The following is a 17,341-nucleotide window of genomic DNA, read 5'->3' on the forward strand; positions in this document are numbered from 1 at the left end:
GTCCTATGGAGAGTCTTGGGCACACAGTAGTCATGCTATATCTTGAACACCTGGAATACTGTTGACAGGATTTATGTAGAGCACTTGGCACACAGTAGGCACACTTTGTAGAGAGTACTTGGCACACAGTACATGCCCTTTATATAGCATACCTGCCATACAGTAGGCGTGCTTTATGTAGAGATCCTGACTTGCTGTAGGGATGTTTTGTGAGGTACCCAGCACATAGTAGGCACTCTTTACATACCGTCCTCTGCACAGAATAGATCTACTGTATGTGGAGTATTGGCACACAGCAGCACAAGGACTAGTTAGCGGCCCTTTCCCTTCATTCTGTCTTTTTGGGGCTCCTGATCCTTCTCACCTTCCTGTGGAACCCTCCTCTGCGCCCCTAAGGCCCTCATCTGACATCCTGTTTCCCAGAAGGAACTCTGAGCCCAGAGAGGGCTGGCACAGCCCATGGTCAGAGTGAAGACAGGCAGGACTCCACCCAGGCTCTCTCAGCTCTGCCCTCCGCTGTCTGCACCCCATGCTCTCACAGCCCCCGACAGCCTCACCCCCCACTCCTCCACATGCCCTTGCCTGATGGGGCTCCTTACCTCAGAGTCTGGTGTGGGTGATCCTCACAAGGCTGGCGGCTTCGTTCCCACTCCCAGCACTCATGTCTCAACCCAGGTCCTGGGCTGCCTGGAGGCAGGTCTTGACGTCCTGCCAGGCTGTGCTGTCCTGGGGCCAGAGGCTTCCTCTCTCTGAGCTTCCTGATTCTGCACTGAGAAACAGTGCATGACGCCCTCCTGGCCCCTCATGTGGACAAGAGCCCAGGACATGTGTGGGGATAAGTCTTGGCCTGGCCTTGCTCACCTGGCACCTGAACTCCCAATTGCAACCTTTCACCTCCCACACCTTGGACTGGGAAGGGCAGGGGCAGCTGTAAACTTGGGGTCCAGAGTCACCTTTGGCCACCCCCCAACTTTCCCCCTCCACACCACAAGAAAGGTGCTGAGTCCTGAGGAGCCAGCATCCATGCTGTGTGACCCTGAGCTGGTTCATAGGCCTCTCTTGACAACACTGGCTCCCCTCCCCCACCTCCCTCTGGGCTGGCAGCCAGGTGGGGAGGAGGTAAGTAGATGCATAGGGATTGGCTGCCCCAGCCAGGCCCTGCCAGCCTCCCCGGGTCAGGGCCCAGGGGCTGAGACTTCCCAGGAACAGGGGAGAGGAGCTGTGTGCAGCTGCAGACAGGAGGTGCGGGCTGGGGTCCAGGGCTGGAGGTGCTGGCCTGGGGTGGGGAGGGCACTGCCCAGGGCAGGGGTGGCTCCAGGGAGTGAGTTGGGCTGAGATGGTGGTTTCCTGTAACTGGCGCCTCTGGCAACCTGCCACTGATTCAGTTTGTGCCTTTCCTCCTTCGTCTCTCCTCTCTTTATCTCTTCTCTCCGTCTCTCTGTCTCTGTGTCTCTGTCTGTCTGTCTTTCTGTTTGTCTCTCTCTCTTCCTCTGGATTTCTATGCACCCCCTCCCCTCTCTGAGCCCTTCTCTGAGCCCTCCCTGCCCTGGTCCCAGCCCTCACCATCCCTGCCCCTCCCTGTCCTGTCCCTCACACCCTTGGTCCTCGCCTTCTTTGTCAGCTGTCTGTCTCTGCCTGGAGCTCACCAATAATTTTCTTTTCCTGGGCCCCAGGAGCTCGCCCTTCACCCTGTGTGCCCTGCAGGATGCCGTGGCTGAGCCTGTCCTGGCTGGGGCTCAGGCCTGTGGCAGCCTCCCCGTGGCTGCTCCTGCTGCTGGTCAGGGCCTCCTGGCTCCTGGCCCGCGTCCTGGCCTGGACCTACACCTTCTATGACAACTGCTGCCACCTGCGATGCTTTCTGCAGCCCCCAAAAGGGAACTGGTTCTTGGGTCACCTGGGCCTGGTGAGTATGGCAGCAGGAGGGGTCGGGGGCATCAGGGTGGGTGGACTTCCCGAGGGGTCAGGAATGGGGCTCAGGGTTGGGCTGGGGTCTAGGAGAGCGGAAGTGAGACGAAGGCCCATGCGGCCCCTCCTTGCTCACTCACTCGTTCCTCTGCTCTGCCATCCCAGGCTTTTTCCACGTCCTTGTCCCCCACCCCAAGCCTGCTCTGGATCCATTTCCACAGCTCTGAGGGGCTCCCACATACTTGTCCCCCACCCCAAGCCTGCTCCGGATCCATTGCCACAGCTCTGAGGGGCTCACAGCACAGGCTGCACAGAGCGAGACCCCCTGACATTCCCAGTCTCCACCGCTGAGCTTGAGATGGCCTTGGGGGCACTGTCCAGGGTCGGCTCTGCCTGGCCCGTTTCCTTGAGTCTGCTCACGCTGGGCTGCAGTTTCCCCACAGGAATTAGCTATGGCCTCTCCACCCCCACCCACTGGGCACAGCTCCCCACCCCTTCCTGGGACCCCTTCCTCTCATCTGGCTCTTCCCCCCAAGATGTCCCAGTGGGCCCCGTTGTCCAACCTGGAGGATCTAGGCCACTCATTTCCCTTTCAGAGGCCTGTTCCACTGCCTGCCCACACCCAGGCCTTGACCTTTCACTTGGTCCTGCTCATGCTTAATTAAACATTAATTGTCCAAGTACTTATTATCTATCTCTCCACCTTGATGGCAGCTCTGGGAGCAGACATGGCAGGGCCAGCCCAGGGGCGGGTGGACAGCGGGCACTCACAGCAAGTGTTGAGGACCTGGGTGGAGAACGTGCCTTCACCCCTGTCCGTCACGGCCACAGAGCTGACCACCCGCTCCTCCCATCCCCCGGGCCAGCTGAGGGATGAGCACAGCTTTCCTTCCCTTCCCTGGGCGAGAGCCGCAGCTCAGGGGAGCACTTCCTGTGATTTTACTCTTCTCGTGACAAAGTTCAGAAGGGGGATGTTCCGAAGTTCATTGTGAGGCATTCCTGGGATTCTGGGTCTTGGGATGTTCTCTGGGCCCTGGGGGCAGCGGGAATGCCTTGGTTCCCGCAGGTCTGCCTCCTGCTCTGAGGGCTCAGATGTGGGGGCTCGTCATGGACACTCTTCCCACCTCCAGCCCCTCTCGCTGTGTTACCTTGGCTGAGTGATTATTCCTCTCTGGGTCAATTCGTTGAAGTGCTTTGAGTGTTTGTCTCAGCATCCTTGAGAGCAGGGAGGGGTCAGAGGTGAAATGTTCAACTGCCTGGAGCACCGGGGGTAGTTGTCAGGCTTGGGAATTCCGAAGGACTGGAGAGGACACTTTACCAGGAGCCAACCCTCCACTTGTTCCCATTTTAGAGTATATAGTCTCAGTTTTTTCACTTGTAAAGGACACTATTTATGTGTGTGTCCACTGTTCAAAAGAGACAGACAGGACGCACTGTGAGAGATAATGACAGACAGGACGCAGTGTGAGAGACAGAGAGACAGACAGGACCCACTGTGAGAGATAAAGAGACAGACAGGATCCACTGGGAGAGACAGAGAGACAGACAGGATGCAGTGTGAGAGATGGAGAGACAGACAGGAGGCCATATGCACAGAGCCTGGCCATCAGAAGGGGTGGGAGCAGCCCTCTGATTGATATTCAGAGTTCACATGTATTCCCTGTGGTCTGCCTGGCCTGGTACGTCCTTTGTCTGCAAACCCATCACCACTGGGGGAACCAGAGACCCCCTGGACATGTCAGGACTTGAAAAGGATGTGAGAATGAGCACCTGGGTCTAGTCCTGAGTCCACCCTCCTGCTCACAAACCTCCCTCTTGAGTGCCTCCCCCTGTGGCCGCCCCGTGGCTGCAACCCCTCCCAGGATCAGGGAAATCCATCTTCTGGAGCCAAGGTCGGCCTCTGTGTGCAGAGCGTGTCTTCTCCCTGTGCCCTGGTTGCTCCCTTGGGACTTGGAGAGGCCTCAGGGACCCTCCTGCCCTGAGAGGAAAGGAGCAGGAGGAAGCATAGATTCTCCCATCCCTGCAGAATCTGGACAGAGCGTCCACATGAGAGGCTGCAGGGGGGACATGCCATGGCTGTTTCTGGGGAGTGACGGCCCCTCCTTGCTTGCAGGTCACCCCCACTGAGCAAGGCATGAGAGTTGTTACTCAGCTGGTGGCCAACTACCCCCAGGGATTTGTGACCTGGCTGGGCCCGGTCATACCCCTTGTCAATCTCTGTCACCCCGACATGGTCCGGACTGTCCTCAGCGCCTCATGTACCCATGCAGAGCTTGTGGCGGTGGTGCCGCGGTGCATCCAAGGGCTTCTAGCTCCTCCCTGCAAGCTTCTGTGCATCCCCTGCAGGACCCCGGCCCTCGGCCCTCTGCCCCTCTCCTCTCAGTCGTCTTTCTCTTTCCTTCCTGTTTTCACCAACCCCCATCTCACCGATCCTCCCTCCACTGCTGTTTGCCCCCTGCCCTGCTGTCCTGGGAACCCCTGGGGCCCCAAGAGGCTTCAATGCAAGTCACTGTCCGGGGTGATCTTCACTCTTAGAAGACAGATCTAGGCAGAGTGATCCCCGATCTCGAGTGGTGAGGAATGGGCTGGAGGGAGATGAATGCGGCAGCCCAGCGGAGAAGCAAGGTCTCTGCTGGGTCAGGCTGGAAGGCTTCCTGGAGGAGGGGCTGCTGGAACTGGGTCTGAAACAATGAGCTGAAATTTTTTAAAGCAGAGGGCTGCAGTGGGCAAGATGGGATCTGAGGCCCCCTGCTAGGTCTGGCCTCAGCCCTGCTCACCCCCAGGCCAGAGCTTGAGGGCTTGAGCTGGTGCAGGATCTGGGCTGCTATTTTCATGACGTCCAACTCTGATGGGTTGATTCCTTCTACTCCCTCCTGTGGCTTGTCCTCTTCAAGCTCATGGCCCTCCTGCTCCAGGCCCCAGGAATCACCCCAAGCAGACCCCACCCCAGCCAGGCTCCCTTCTGTTGTTCCCCTGCCATTCTGACTTCCAGATGGACCAGGCTGAAGTGGGGAACAGGCAGAAGCCGACAGGGACCTTGGCTCTAACAGCAAAATGCTGGGCGACTCTAGGCAGGTCCCTGGCTTTCTCTGGCTGCCAGGGTCTCTTTCAGCTGTGAGTGGTGGAACGTCTACCCTGTATGGGCTAAGCAAAGAAAGGGAATCGACTGACTGTTCAGGCCAGGGATCTTGTCTTCAGGCGCGGCTGGATCCAGGTCTCAGACAGTGTCATCGGGAGTCAGTCTTCGTTTGTTGGTTCTGTGTCCCTCTGTGATGGCATCAGTCTCACGCTGGTCAAGATGAGTCCCAGAAGCTCACCTCCCATGGAAACACGAGATCGTTCCCAACAGTTCCAGGAAGAGCTGCAGGACTCACTTTAGTTTGCCTGCTTAGGTCACAGGACCAGTTCCTCATCCAGTCACTGTGACTCCGATTGCCCGGATCGGCAGGCATAGGGTTCTCAGAGCTATTGTTCTGGGGTTCAAGGCAGTTCGATGGGTAAGAACTCAGGCCCTGATTCAGACAGATCTGGGATCAGGTCTTAGGCATGCCTCTTACAACCTGGAAGGCTGTGTGCAAGTGAGTTCATATCGTTCAGAGCCTCAGTCTCCTTATCCGGAAAATGGGGATAGGAGAGAGGTCAGGTGAACATGGACTCGGGATTCAAATGGGGAAGGACCCTTTGTGTTCCTGTAACTGAGGGACCTCAGTTGTCGTGTATGGAAGGTGTGGGGAAGGACCCCCGGAGAAGGATAAACTGCTGGGTGGGATTCGCGGGGCTCAGGTCTAGGTCTCTTCCCTGCAGGTCCTTCCCTCTGGCCACCTGGAAGAGTGGTTCAGTTCCTCTTTGCTCCTCTCCAGATTCGGAGCTCAGAGGAAGGTCTCCTGTACACAGAGCCTGGCGAGGACCTATGGGGACGTGTGCTGCTGGTGGGTGGGGCCCTGGCATGCAGTCATCCACATCTTTCACCCCACCTGCATCAAGCCGGTGCTCTTTGCTCCAGGTAGACACCCCGCTGGCCACAGCTTGCCTGCTGCTGAGGTCTCTGAGCCGCCCCCAGCTGGGCAGGTGACCCGGTGCAGACAGGAGGGCCTGTTCTGGAGATGACTGCTTTTGTCTTACCTGGATCCCCACCTGCCGGACACGTGGTCATGTCTGCTCACGCTGAGGCTGTATCTGTGTGCTGTCTGCTGTATGGCCACGTCTGGTCACAGTTGTGTTTCTACCTGGATCCTAGTTACAGCTTGTATATGTTACACTTATTACAGCTGATATGTTTACACTTGGTTATAGCTCGCATATGTTATATTTGGTTACAGCTGGTATGTTACGCTTGGTTACAACTGGTGTATGATACCTTTGGTTACAACTGGCATATGTTACACTTGGTTACAGATGGCATATGTTACATTTGGTTATAGCTGGCATATGTTACACTTGGTTACAGCTGGTATATGATACCTTTGGTAACAGTGGTGTAAGTTACACTTGGCTACACCTGGTATATATTATATTTGGTTACAGCTGGTATATGTTTGCTCCTCGGATCAAATGGGGATGGTCTCAGTCATGACTGGGGCTCGCCTGTGGCCAAGGACATTCGAGGTGTGTTGGAATCTGTCTGGGTTTTGTCTGATGCCCCTTGAGTGTGTCTGGTTCTCCTGCTGGTCATTTCTGGGCCAAATTGGGGTTTGTCTGAGCTCTGGGACCTGGGTCCTTCTGAGAAATGCCTGAGACCTTATGCGAGTCTTGTCTGAGGCAGGTCTTAGCATATTTCTGGGTCATGTCTGGTCCACGTCTGTGACATTAATGGGACTACATGTAAGTCCTGTCTGTAGGATATGCTGAGGTTATCTTTCGGTCCATTTTAGAGCACGTTGTGTGATGTCAGGGTGTGTCATGCATGTTGTTTCATGTCAGGACATGTTAGTGCATGGTGAGGCCATGTCAGATGTCCCAGGAGATGTGACAGCTGGGCAGACACGGTGTCCCAGGTCCCTGTGAAGGCGTTTTGTAGAGTTCTTGGCTGTGCTTGGGTGTTTAGAACATGTTGGACCCTGTAGGAGCCACACTGAGCCATGCTGTGGCATGTTATGCCATGTTGGGATGCATCTAAGCACGTAGGGGTGTGTCTGTGGGCTCTGCCTTTGCTATAGTCTGTGCTGTTGCCTGGTCTTGGCCCCCTTTCCCCTGCCCCTTCTCCTAGATTCCTCTGCCCTTGCCCCAACTCCTGCTATGCTGGGCATGGAGGGGGAGTGCACACCCCTGGCTGGGGCCCCACCTTGCCTCAAAAGTCCCTCCCCTCCTCCGCTACATGGGCCCTGATGGCTTATCTCTCATGTCAGCTGCCATCGCGCCTAAGGACATGGTCTTCTACAGTTTCCTGAAGCCCTGGCTGGGTGAGTAACTGCGTGTGAGGGGATTGGGGACAACCTTGGGGCCCAGGGGAAGGCCCTCCCTTGCTCACTCTCTGTGGCTGCCCCTACCAGGGGATGGGCTCCTTCTGAGTGGTGGTGACAAGTGGAGCAGGCACCGCCGCATGCTGACACCTGCCTTCCACTTCAACATCCTGAAGTCCTACGTGAGGATTTTCAATGACAGTGTGAACATCATGCATGTGAGTCTCTTGAACCCAAGATCCTACCTGGAGCCTCGGGGGCAATGGGCGCTCAGAGACATCTTGTCTGGAATTCTGACTCTTCTGGGTAGCTTTGGGGCCATTGCTTCTCCTTTCTGAGCCTTGGTTTCCTCAGCTGTAAACTGGGGATAATAAGCCTCACTTTGCAGGATGGACAAGATGATGTAATGGACCCACGTCCCTGGCACATAGTAGGTGCTCATGTGCTAGTTTCTATGTTTCCCTCTCAGAAGCCTTGGAATCCTGAGACACTGTTGATGATAGTGATGAATGTTGCATGTTGAGTCCTGAATATGGAGTAACAAGCCACTTTTCAATATATAAAGTTTTATTATTGCTAACAAGTCTACGAGTCAGTGAGCTTGTTCTTCTGGATGTGGATGGGGTCACTCACGTATCTGTGATCAGCTGTGGGTCAGGTACTTTGCTGTTCTGGGCTCAGTCCTCTCACGTGTTTGGGGCTTGGTTGGCTGCAGGCTGGTCTAGGATGCTCTCAGCTGGGACAATCCTCTCATGTGGTTCCCTCCCTCCAGAAGTCATTTCAGGCTGTTCACACGGCAAAGGCCGGGTTCCGAGAGGCTGAGAGGAAGCTGCAATGCCTCTTGAGCTCTAGGTTTAGGATGATCACTCGTCATTTTTACCACATTGGCCAAAGCAAGTCCAAAGGCCAGCCCAGAATGAAAGGGTGGTGAAATGGGCTCCTCCTGCTCATGGAAGTTTCTAGGCACGTTGCAAAGGGTGGTTGTAGGGAGGTGAAGCATTGGAGGTGGGGGTTTTGTGAAGTGCCTGGGACTTTTCCATACTTGCAAGCTGACAAGTAAGCTCATTACTGTTTTGTGGATCCTGCCAGAAGACACGAGACTCCTGAATCACAGACAAAGGACAGGTTACTCTTACTTTACAACTCATGGCTCAGCAAGTGGCGTGTGCCTATTGTTAGTTTGCACTCTTTCTCCAAATCACCAAATCCCATGAGGATGGCACAGGTGGGCTTCCATGGATGCCTGCTCATGCAGTAGGTTTTAATGCACAAGAGGAGTACTAGATTTAGGGACAGTGTGAGTTTCATAGCAAGTGGAAGCAAGCCTGATATTTGCCCAGGGGGAGACATTTCCTCTTCCCTCCACATTGTTTGCTGCACACACAACTCTGAGAAATGGCCCAGGTAAAGAACATCAGGGCCTTGTGTTTTTGGCATACCCAGCAAGAATGTGCAGGGTGCTCAGGGCCCATGGAGGACTACCACTACCAACATAGGGGACAGTCTCCTAGACAATTTATAACAATAAGATGATGAAAGCTAGCATTTATTGAGCACATTCTATATGCCAGAGGTTACATGGCAATTCCATGATGTGTGCTGTCTAATTTAATTTTCATGTCCCTGTGAGGTGGAGATTCTTTTTCCCCATTGCAGATGGTGAAACTGAGGCTGAGAGAGGTTAGGGAGTTGCTCGAGTTCACACACATGGCAAGTGAGCTAACAAGTGGAGCTGGGATTCCAACCTGGTTTGTCTGACAACAAAGCATGTTATCAGACCTGTCACTGAGGATTTGACAAGTGGAGCCCAGAGGAAGGCAGTGAGCTGGCCAAGGGCACACAGAGTGTAGCAGGCAGAGCCAGGACTGGAACGCAGGTCTCCTGACCCCCAGCTGTGGGGTCTTCATGTCCTCACAGTAACAGTGGCTACTAGCACTCATGCCTGGTCCTCCAGGGGACAGGTTCCTGGGGCCAAGAGGCCGGGTCAGGGGAGCCCATCCTGGTGTTGGGTTGGGGCGGGGCTCAGGGGAGGCCCATCCCAGCCCCACCTCGGCCCCTTCTGTGTCCAGGCCAAGTGGAAGCGCCTGGCCTCAGAGGGAAGTGCCCATCTGGACATGTTTGAGCACATCAGCCTCATGACCCTTGACAGTCTGCAGAAATGTGTCTTCAGTTTCGACAGCAACTGCGAGGAGTGAGTCCTTGCCCAGGGCCTGGGAACATGGGCCATAGAGGCAAGAGAATAGATGGAGGGAGGACTGACCCCGACAATCAGAAGGGCCTTCCTGGGTGAGAAGGGTTCAAGCTGGACACCAAAGTGCAGGAAAGGGAAAAAACAGAGAGCAATCCTTTCGGGTAGGTAGAAATGTTTGATACGGGAATGGAGGCTAGGATGAGCAGAGCGTGTGCAACAATGAGGAGATGCCTGGGAAGCGAGGTTGGAGGTGTAGGCTGGGGTAGATCTTAATGACATTCAAAAGCCAAGCAAACGGCTATGAACTTGATCCTGAGGTTTCCAGGGAGCCATGGAAGGTGTTTAAGCTGATGAGGGTCATGGTCAAAGCTGAGCTTGGACGTCTGACTCTAGAGAAGACAGACTGTCATGTAGACACATGTGGTGTTGACACTGGATGCATGGACACTCAGGAGGGTCTAGGTCCATTGTCAGTTGGGAGAGGACAAGGTCTGAGCTGTGTGGACGGTTTTGGAAGGAGAAGGGGCAGATATTGGTAGGAGAGAGAGGAGAGAAGCATGATGTCTCAGCTGTGCCCTGGGCACCTGGCACATGGAGGCAGCTCACAGAGACTAGGAAGCAGGGAGAGAAGAAAGACTGGAGAGCCATGTCTCCTGGATCATCCCCACCATCCATCTGTGGGGCCATCTGTTCCAGGAGACTCAGTTTCCCCATGGCTGGTAGGGCCTGGTTTCTGGTGAGAGGTGCTTCCTGGGCTTCAGGTGAGCTAAGTCGTTGCCTCTCTTCATGCCCGCATCCTGCAGGAAGTCTAGTGAATATATTTCTTCCATCTTGGAGCTCAGTGCCCTTGTGACAAAGCGGAATGTGCAGATCTTCCTGTATGGACTCCCTGTACCACCTCACCCCTGACGGACGGTGCTTCCGTAGGGCCTGTCGCCTGGTGCACGACTTCACAGATGCCATCATCCAGGAGTGGCACTGCACCCTCCCCGATCAGGGTCTTGATGTCCTCCTCAAGACCAAAGCTAAGGTCAAGACTTTGGACTTCATCGATGTGCTCCTGCTGGCCAAGGTGGGCTTCTCTGGGACCTGAATTCAAGAGGGACGATGGACCTTGATTTCAAATGTCAGATAGGCGAACTTGGACTTGATCCAGAGGGCAGTGAGGAGGCATGGAAGGTGCTTGAGGAAGGGAGGGATGGGTCAGGAGTATGTTTTAGAGATGACTGTGTGGAATGCAGGCTCCGGGGGACTGCTGAGTCTGAAACTGATGCTGGGCAGGGCCTGGGACTTTACTTAATACATTAGTCATATATAGATAGACATATAACTAACTTATTAAGTCTAATATATATATATATTAGACTACACATATATATACCTCAGAAGCCTGGGTCAGAGCAGCCCACGAATTGCCCACAGCAGTAACAGTAGCCAGAGAAGAAGTGTGGCTCTGGTTCCCCATTCCCAAGTTCCTCTGAGGGTGGCATGATGCTTTTGCCTGTGCGTGCCACCATGCTTGCATCATGAGAGAGGTGTCCCCACAGTATGAACCTTGGAACTTACGAGGGCTGACTCATCTGTCCTTTCTTCCTTATGGTGAGAGAGACAAGGAGAGGAGGAGAAACGGGATGTTCTGGAATAGAAGCAGATCTTCAGTGAGAAGGCAAATTTTGTAGGTTCTGTAGAGTTATCTCCAGGGGAGATAAGGAATCTCCCAGAATGTGAGCAAATGGCTCTGGAGCAATGGTCAATCTCTAACTTCCAAGGCAAGTTGCCAGTCAATCATCCTGCAGCCTGGGTTGCCAATAAATTTTTCTCAGAAAGCCCTCATCACGTAGGACAATGGAAATGTTCATGGATCATCGATTTGCCCCACCAGGGACAAGAGAGGAGGCGAGGATGCCAAGGAGGAGGCCTGCAGGGTGGGGCCTCTGGGGATAGGGACCAAGGGAGGTCCCGGAGTGCAGGGTTGGCTTGGGGTCCTGGGTGGATGATGGAGCTTCAGAGATTGCCTCAGGGCCCCTAGGAGCCGGTGATGTGGGGGGTCTTGCTTTCTCTCCAGGATGAAGACGGGAAGGAACTGTCAGATGAGGACATCCGAGCTGAAGCTGAAAGCTTTATGTTTGCGGGTGAGAATACAGAAGGGGAAGGGGTCTCTCTATTCCAGGGATTTGGTTGGTGGACCCGGGACCAGCCCATAGTCCCCCATCCTCCATGAGGGCATTAATCAGGGTGCTGAAGCCGCCCAGAGACCCAAAGCTGTCTGGCTGCCTCTCAGGACATGACACCACAGCCAGTGGCTTATCCTGGGTCCTGTACAACCTTGCGAGGCACCCAGAGCACCAGGAGTGCTGCCGGCATGAGGTGTGAGAGCTCCTGAGGGACCGCGAGCCTAAAGAGATTGAGTGGTGAGTGCAGGTGCACATGGTCTGTTCCTGAAACCCTCTCCTTGGCTCTGCTCCCCAGCTGGGAGTGGGAAGGTCTTATCGTCCATTCTGTGATTTTTGCTTAGTGGGAATAGGAGCAGAGCCCAGAGGTGGGGTCAGGTACCCAACACGGGTCGTTAAGGACAGGGAAAAGCCTTCTGAGTAGAAGATCTGGGTGGGTGAGTGAACTAGTGCAATGTGTGAGTACAGATCATGCCCCTCAGGACACGTTCAGAGAGTGAACCTCCCTTCTGCTCCGTTACTTTTCTCTCTGAAATCACATTCTTTCAAACATCTGCACCACCTGGATGTTTGCTGGGCTCCTAACTCCTATCATATTTTTCAGTCCAGGGTTCACAGGGGACACCTGAGGATTGAAGTCACTCAACTTTTTCCCACGAACACCTCCACCTTCATCCATCCAGTCCCCTTTTGGCAAACACTGCCACATTGCCTGCCCATCCCCAATTCTTGCCGTCCCCAACTCTTCCCAGCCGTATCCTGTGTCCTGGAGACCTGGGAAGCACCCAGGCCTGGCCTGTGCCTTCCAGGAGCTCCCAGCCTGGTGGGGGATCGTCTCAGGTCAGGACACTCCCAGTCCACATGGGCAGGGCCTGTGTTCAGAGCAGGACAGGCAAGACTGAGGGTGGAGAGAGTTCTCAGCTGAGACCTTGAATGCTGATCAGTAGACATTTGGGTGTAGTTGTGTGCGGTTCTGTCAAGAAGATAGAGTGGGGAAAATTGAAGGGGAGGGGAAGGGCACAGGGAGAGGGGGAGGGAAGGTAGCAGAGAGGGAAAGATAAAGAGAGACAAAGAGGAGGAGAGAGGGATAGAAGGGAGGAGGGGGAAGGAGAGAGAGAGAAAGGAGAGGGAAGGAGGGAGCAAGAGAGGGAGAGAGAGAGTGGGGGATGGAGGGACAAAGGAAGGGAAGGAGACGGGAAGGGTGGGAGAAAGAGCGAGAGAGACTAACTCATGGTGAGATGATGAGGCTGGGAGATGGCAGGAGAGGCTGGTTGTGGAAGACTTTAGTGAAATGTTAAGGGCTCAATTTTTAACTCAAAGGCAATGGGGAACCAAGGAAAGTGTTTGAGCAGGAGGAGGACAGGTGAGATCTGTGTAGCAGAGAGAGATTTCTAGGGCTAGGGGGGCCTACTGGATAGGACAAGCTGTAGGATCCGGCCGATGGAGGAGATCTGAGGCCTGAGCCAGGCCAGGGGCTGGGGGATGGTGAGGAGACGTTGGACTGGACAGGCGTTTTGGAGGAAGTGTTCACTCCAAGTCCTGCTCAGCACAGCGGTCCTGTGAGGTAGGGAAATACTTTTATTCTTTTTAATCCAAGACTTAACCAAAATTATGCACTTGGTAAAAACGAAGAGTGCAAAAGAGTTTATAATAGAAATTAACTTCCTTCTTAATCCACACCCTAGCAACAACTCCTGTCAAGGATTTCCTGTACCTCCTTTTAGAAGACATCTATCCTTATATCCACGTTTATATGATTCCTCTCTTTCTGTCTCTGTCCAGGTGGGAGTTCAGGACTGCACATTGAAAGTGTAACTTTGAACTCTCTACGTTTTTACAAAAAATGAGTTTTGGAAAAGTAGTTTTGAATGAGATAAACGATGATGAGAACAAGTTCTTATGGCACTAAACGAGACATTACAGAGAAGACTAGTGTTATCCTTGACACCGTAAGTTTGGTTAACATCCATCACCACACACAGTTACAAACTTTTCTTTCTTGTGATGAGAACTTTCAAGATCTACTCTCTCAGTAGCTTTCAAATATGTAATACAGTATTGTTAACTAAACTCACGTGTTGCACCTTACATCTGTTTGGGTACTTTTGGCTAATTTTCATAAAGTCAAATTTGTCAGAATTTTCTTTTGCAGACATTCCCTCCATGCGTACCCTAGGGTTCTGTGGGCTTCCTTTACCAGAGGTGAAGTTTTCACTTATTCACGTGTCTGTCTCTGAGCTCTCTATTCTGTTCCATGGGTCTATTTTCCCGTCATTGAAGAGGTGCCACACTGTTTTTTTTCAGTACTGCCTGTTTGTGATAGGTCTTAATATCTGGTAGAGTTCCTTCTCTTTCATCTTTCAATTTTAAATTGACCCAGCTCTTCATGACCTTTTATTCTTCCAGAAGAAAACTTTTAGAGTAAGTTTACCAAGTTTCTGAAAAGGTCAGGTGGATTTTCATTTGAATTGGATATACTCTGCTGGTTGACGTGAATGTATGATTGGCCTGTGGAAAACGGATTATTGCACAATATTAACACACACTATCCCAGAGTGTGGAATGGATATCCATTTCTGGATATTCAAAATATCTTTAGTCACCTAATAGAGTCTAAAGTTTTTGCATAGAGATTTTTTGCATATTTTGCTACCATAACCCTTAGAATCTTTTGTTGCTACTGTGAATCATATCTTCTATTTGGACTGAGAGAAGTTTATAAATTCATTTGGAATATACAGATTTCACTTTCATCGCTGTTTAATTCAGATTTTATATTATTATTATTATCATCTTTTCTTTTATCTTTTCTAACTGGTTGTTATTTCTACATAGAAAAGCCAATCATTTATGTATATAAATTTTGTGCCTACTGAACAGAGTAAATGCCAAATAGCGAGTCTTGTGTCAGTAGGAAAAATCACGATCATTTAATTAAAGCTCTTGGAACAACTGGGAAGCTACCTGGAAAACAGTTAATTCAACCTGCTTCTCACATCTCATAACAAGATAAGATACAGATGAATCAAAGATTGAAAATAAACAATAAAAGAGTCTAAAAGCTCTAGAGGAAACCATGGAAAATTATTTTATAGTTCCAGGGTGGGGCAGGTGCTATTTTTTATTTCTGGTGAGTGAGATCCGCTCTGAGCTAGCATCTCTTGCCAATCTTCCTCTTTTTTTGCTTGAGGAAGATTAGCCCTGAGATAACCTCTGTGCCAGTCTTCATCTATTTTGTATGTGGCGTGCTGCCACAGCATGGCTTGACAAGTAGTGTAGGTCCCCGCCAGGGATCCTGGCCTCTGTCCTGGGGCTGCCAAAGTAGAGGAGGCTGGACTTAACCACTATGCCCTGGGGCTGGCCCAGGAAGGCCGTATTTTTGACACAAATCCCAGGAGACAGACACGAAGAGATTGATATATTGTTAAATGAAAAACATACAGAGCAGTGTATAATATATAGTATGCTACTATATAATTATCTTTAACTTTTTATTGAGATTATGATAGTTTACAACCTGACTATGTAATTTTTTTTTAAAGATTTTTTATTTTTTCCTTTTTTCTCCTCAAAGCCCCCCAGTACATAGTTGTATATTTCTCGTTGTGTGTTCTTCTAGTTGTGGTATGTGGGACACTGCCTCAGCGTGGTCTGACGAGCAGTGCCATGTCCGCGCCCAGGATTCGAACCAACGAAACACTGGGCCGCCTGCAGCGGAGCGTGCGAACTTAACCACTCGGCCACGGGGCCAGCCCCTCGACTATGTAAATTTTTAAGATGCAAAAATCGCAACTCTAGAAGGATACATAAAAAAATAATCTCAGCAAACTGTGAGGAGTGTAATGAGTGGTGTTGGGCCATAGGGACGGTATGTTGTAGTTTTCCAATGTAGAACCAGTTAACTGTATCAGCTATTAAAAATTCAAATCACAGCACAACAAGAAAGGGGTTGAAGAAAAAGAATTCAGCCCCCTTACCGAATTTTCACTGTTTATAAAATTTTCCAGTGGATTCTCTTCTGTTTTCTAAGCATAAAATCACTCTTTGACAAAAATGACACAATTACCCCCACATTTCAAACTGCATTACATCCTTTTTTCCCTTGTCTAATTGCATTAGCTCGTATCTCTAGTACGATGATAAATAAGAGGAAAACATTGGATCTGCTTCTGTTGCTTCTTTCTTACTTATCTGCCTTTGATTTTGGTCTCTTGCCGTAGAGAATATTTTATTTTTATGCCAATTTGTAAACCTTTTCATGGTTGACATTTGGATGCTGTGTTTTGCTCAGAAAAGCTTTTAAAAATATCTGACTAAATTTTCTCTGTCTGGCACTGTGTAATATTGCTTTTCTTTCTTTTAATTTCAAACCACTGTATTGAGGTATGGGTAATATACAAAAAGCTGTACACATTTAATGTGCACAACTTAGTGAGTTTGGAGATGTGTGATCCATCTGGAATTTTTTGTTGTTGTAGGGACAGAGGGTCTAACTGGGCAGGAGGAGGGCTGAGGGGTCTCTGTTTTGGCTTCCTGGGTAATTGTTGGGGGGTTTCCTTAGGGACGACCTGGCCCAGTTGCCCTTCCTGACCATGAGCATCAAGGAGAGTCTGTGGTTACATCCCCCTGCCGTGAGCATTTCCCGATGCTGCACCCAGGACATTGTGCTCCCAGATGGCCGGGTCATCCCCAAAGGTGCCCTCAACGTCAAGGGGATGAGCATCTGGGCAGGAAGAGGGGCCGGTCTGCCAGGAGGGGACCTCTTCCTGACCGGCCCTTCCTCTCCCACAGGTATTATCTGCCTCATCAATATTTTCGGGATCCACCAGAACCCATCTGTGTGGCCAGACCCTGAGGTGCTGCCTCCCCCAACACTCATCCTTGTCTGCTCCTCTAAGGGGACCCAGGGCAGGGCGCAGGGTTCTGACCTGGCAAATCAGACATCACCTCCCCCCATCATACATACGTCTGACTCTCCAAGTCTGGCGGTCCCGGGAGACCCCAAGCAGCAGCCCTGTTTTGGCCTCGCCCCCAGGTCTATGATCCCTTTAGCTTCGATCCAGAAAACACCAAGGAGAGGTCACCTCTGGCCTTTATTCCCTCCTCAGCAGGGCCCAGGTGAGGGCGGCAGGCATCTGAGGTGGGGATGTGTTGATGGGGGCGGGGGTCTGGGACTGAGATCCCAACATGACTGTGAGGGCGGGAAAAGGGGAAAACTGAAGATGGTCAGAGTTCCAACTCTCGTTCCCTGCCGCCCAGGAGGTTATGGGTAATGGTCTGGGGCCTGGGGTCCGCGGTGTGCTCAGAGCCCCTGTCCCCTGTCTGTTGGTCTGAGCTCGGGCTGAAGTGTGAGCCAGGCCCAGGGGATGTGCAAGCCCTCGTGGGGGGTCCAGGCTTCTCTCTGCCTTCTGGTGGGGATGGGGTTCCCAGGACAGGTTCCGGCGCGATGGTTCGGGGATGAGGGTCCGGGCGCCGTAGGGCCCTGACTCCTGCCCGTAGGAACTGCATCAGGCAGACGTTCGCCATGACGGAGATGAAGGTGGTCCTCGCGCTCACGCTGCTGCGCTTCCGCGTCCTGCCGGCCGGGGAGGAGCCATGCCGGAAGCCGGAGCTGATCCTGCGTGCCGAGGGCGGACTGTGGCTGTGGATGGAGCCACTGAGCACGGGCCCCCAGT

The 17,341-nt window shown here is 52.2% G+C and overlaps 1 pseudogene; it reads left to right on the top strand.

Annotated features, from left to right (window-relative positions):
- The first annotated feature begins 1,168 nt into the window (after positions 1-1,168).
- On the top strand, positions 1,169-12,049 carry LOC138919902 (cytochrome P450 4F11-like; annotated as a pseudogene).
- Positions 12,050-17,341: the final 5,292 nt, after the last annotated feature.

The sequence above is a fragment of the Equus caballus genome, chromosome 21, assembly GCF_041296265.1.
Source record: "Equus caballus isolate H_3958 breed thoroughbred chromosome 21, TB-T2T, whole genome shotgun sequence".
Taxonomy (NCBI): Eukaryota; Metazoa; Chordata; class Mammalia; order Perissodactyla; family Equidae; genus Equus; species Equus caballus.